The sequence below is a fragment of the Arachis duranensis genome, chromosome 7, assembly GCF_000817695.3.
Source record: "Arachis duranensis cultivar V14167 chromosome 7, aradu.V14167.gnm2.J7QH, whole genome shotgun sequence".
Lineage (NCBI taxonomy): Eukaryota > Viridiplantae > Streptophyta > Magnoliopsida > Fabales > Fabaceae > Arachis > Arachis duranensis.
The window spans coordinates 40,956,882-40,960,407 of record NC_029778.3 but is presented as its reverse complement, the minus strand read 5'-3'; the positions used below and the strand labels follow the sequence as shown (position 1 = coordinate 40,960,407).

General features: G+C 36.5%; 1 non-coding gene across 1 annotated transcript; it reads left to right on the top strand.

Annotated features, from left to right (window-relative positions):
* The first annotated feature begins 981 nt into the window (after positions 1–981).
* Positions 982–1,089, top strand: LOC127740870 (small nucleolar RNA R71). The gene has a single exon (XR_008001726.1). It is a non-coding gene; the product is annotated as a small nucleolar RNA R71 (small nucleolar RNA).
* Positions 1,090–3,526: the final 2,437 nt, after the last annotated feature.

Below are 3,526 nucleotides of genomic sequence, written 5' to 3'. Positions count from 1 at the left end.
CACTAGATGCCTTGATGTGTTTGTTAGTGATTTCAGATTGAAAAGGCTAGAAATGGATAAAAGGAGTGAAGAAAAAGCAAGCAAAGTGGAGAACACATGGAAAAGCTAAAGAATTGAACTCGCCCATGGACATGCGGGCGCACCAGGCGCTTACGCGCACCCTGCGAAATGGCCCATGGATGCGTACGCGTGCTGTGCGCGTACGCGTCGGTGTTGATATATGATTTTTTATTGAATTCGCACCCAACAAATTTTGAGGAGTTGTGGGACCCAATTCCAACCAACTTTGGTGCCTAAACTGCTATTTAAAGCCAAGGATTGAAGAGAAAAGGAGATTGACTCACTTAGCATCAATCACACTCATTAAGATTAGTTTAGAGTTAGTTTCTAGAGAGAGAAGCTCTCACATCTCTCTAGAATTAGGATTAGAATTAGGTTTAGTTCTTAGATCTAGGTTCTCATTCATTTTTTCTTATACTCCTACTCTTCAATTCTTTGTTGTTACATTCATTCTTCTTCCATTCTTTTGTTATAATCTCTTTTTTTTGGATGATTTCTCCATAAAGGATTATAGGTGTTTCCATAGGGTTCTCCCATGTAATTCACCTCTTCCATTGAAGGGTTCTCAGGATCATAAGCTTCTTCTTCAGATGAAGCATCCTTAGTACTGTCTGGTGGAGCTTACATTCCAGACAGACTTTGAGAAATTATATTGACTTACTGAGTCAATATTTTGTTATGAGCCAATATGGCATTCAGAGTATCAATCTCAAGAACTCCTTTCTTCTGATTCGTCCCATTGTTCACAGGATTCCTTTCAGAAGTGTACATGAATTGGTTATTTGCAACCATTTCAATGAGTTCTTGAGCTTCTGCAGGCGTCTTCTTCAGATGAAGAGATCCTCTAGCAGAGCTATCCAATGACATCTTGGACAGTTCAGACAAACCATCATAGAAGATACCTATGATGCTCCACTCAGAAAGCATGTCAGAAGGACACTTTTTGATCAATTGTTTGTATCTTTCCCAAGCTTCATAGAGGGATTTACCTTCCTTCTGTTTGAAGGTTTGGACTTCTACTCTAAGCTTACTCAATTTTTGAGGTGGAAAGAACTTTGCCAACAAAGCATTGACTAGCTTTTCCCAAGAGTTCAGGCTTTCTTTAGGTTGTGAGTCCAACCATATCCTAGCTCTGTCTCTTACAGCAAAAGGTAATAGCATAAGTCTGTAAACCTCAGGGTCAACCCCATTGGTCTTGACAGTGTCACAGATTTGCAAGAATTCAGCTAAAAACTCCTTCCTTGCATTGTTGGCATTGTTGTTGTTTTTGGCTGCCATGTCTTCTTCTTTGAAGAATTCTGTTAGGTCCTCTACAGGGAGTTGTGCTTTAGCTTCTCTTAGCTTTCGCTTCAAGGTCCTTTCAGGTTCAGGGTCAGCCTCAACAAGAATGCTTTTGTCTTTGCTCCTGCTCATATGAAAGAGAAGAGATCAAGAAAATATGGAATCTTCTATGTCACAGTATAGAGATTCCTTGAGGTGTCAGAGAAATAGAAGGAGGAGGTAGAAGATTTAGGATGTGAGAAGAAGGGAAGAATTTTCGAAAATAAGTTAAAAGATTTTAAAAAAGAATTTTGAAAATTGATTGATGATTTTCGAAAACTAAGAGTGGAAAAGAAATTAAGTGATTTTTGAAAAAGATTTTAAAATTAGAAATTAAAAAGATATGATTGAAAAGTTATGGTTTTAAAAAGATTTGATTGAAAAGATATGATTGAAAAACAATTTAAAAAGATTTGATTTTTAAAATTAATGACTTGGCTAACAAGAAAAGATATAATTCAAACATTAAACCTTTCTCAACAGAAAAGGCAGCATACTTGAAATGTTGAATCAAAACATTAATTGTTAGCAAGTATTTTTGAAAATGGAAAGAAATAAATTTTGAAAAGATATGATTTGAAAAAGATTTGATTTTGAAAAATTATGAAAACTTGAAAAAAATTTGCATTAAAACAAAATCTTCCTTCTTGTGCCATCCTGGCGTTAAACACCCAGAATGGTATACATTCTGGCGTTTAACGCCCAAATTGCTACCCTTTTGGGCGTTAAACGCCCAGCCAGGCACCCTGGCTGGCGTTTAAACGCCAGTTTTCCTTCTTCACTGGGTGTTTTGAACGCTCAGCTTTTCTGTGTAATTCCTCTATTGTATGTTCTGAATCTTCAATTCTCTGTATTATTGACTTGAAAAGACACAAATTAAAATTTTTTTAGATTTTTTAATGATGAGGAAAAATCAAAATGCAACTAAAATCAAATAAACAATGCATGCAAGACACCAAACTTAGAAGTTTGTATACTACTGACACTAACAAATTGAGAATGCATATGAGAAACAACAAAACACACAAAACAAGAGAATTTAAAGATCAGAGCAAGTAAATCATCAAGAACAACTTGAAGATCAATGAAGACACATGATAAATGCAAGAAGAACAGAAACATGCAATTGACACCAAACTTAAAAATGAGACACTAGATTCAAACAAGAAATATTTTTGGTTTTTATGATTTTGTAATTTTTTTGGTTTTTTTTTGAAAATTATGTGAAAAAAGAAAATAAAGAGATTCAAAATTTTTAATAAGAATTCCAGGAATCATGCAATGTTAGTCTAAAGCTTCAGTTTAAAGGAATTAGACATGGCTAGCCAAGCTTCAGCAGAACATTGCATTCAAGAGCTAAATTGATGAAGATCAATCAGCTTTGGTGATGATAAGAACATCACCTTGAAACACTAGAACTCATTCTTAAAAATTCTGAAAAATACCTAATATAAGCAACAAGATGAACCGTCAGTTGTCCAAACTCAAACGATTCCTGGCAATGGCGCCAAAAACTTGGTGCACGAAATTGTGATCATCAATGGCACCATCAACATGGTACGCTCAATTGCAATCTCAACTCTTTATCACAACTTCGCACAACTAACCATCAAGTGCACTGGGTCGTCCAAGTAATAAACCTTACGCGAGTAAGGGTCGATCCCACGGAGATTGTTGGTATGAAGCAAGCTATGGTCATCTTGTAAATCTCAGTCAGGCAGAATCAAATGGGTATGAATGATTTATGAATAAAGCATAAAATAAAGATAGAGATACTTATGCAATTCATTGGTGAGAATATCAGATAAGCGTATGGAGATGCTTTGTCCCTTGTGGAGATGCTAGAATCCTTTCGAATCTCTACGTTCTTATTGCTCTCATCCAACCCTTCTTACTCCTTTCCATGGCAAGCTGTATGTAGGGTTTCACCGTTGTCAGTGGCTACCTCCCATCCTCTTACTGAAAATGTTCAACACACTCTGTCACAGCACAGCTATTCAGCTGTCGGTTCTCGATCATGTCGGAATAGAATCCAGTGATTCTTTTGCGTCTGTCACTAAGGCCCCACAATCGCGAGTTTGAAGCTCGTCACAGTCATTCAATCCTTGAATCCTACTCAGAATACCACAGACAAGGTTTAGACCTT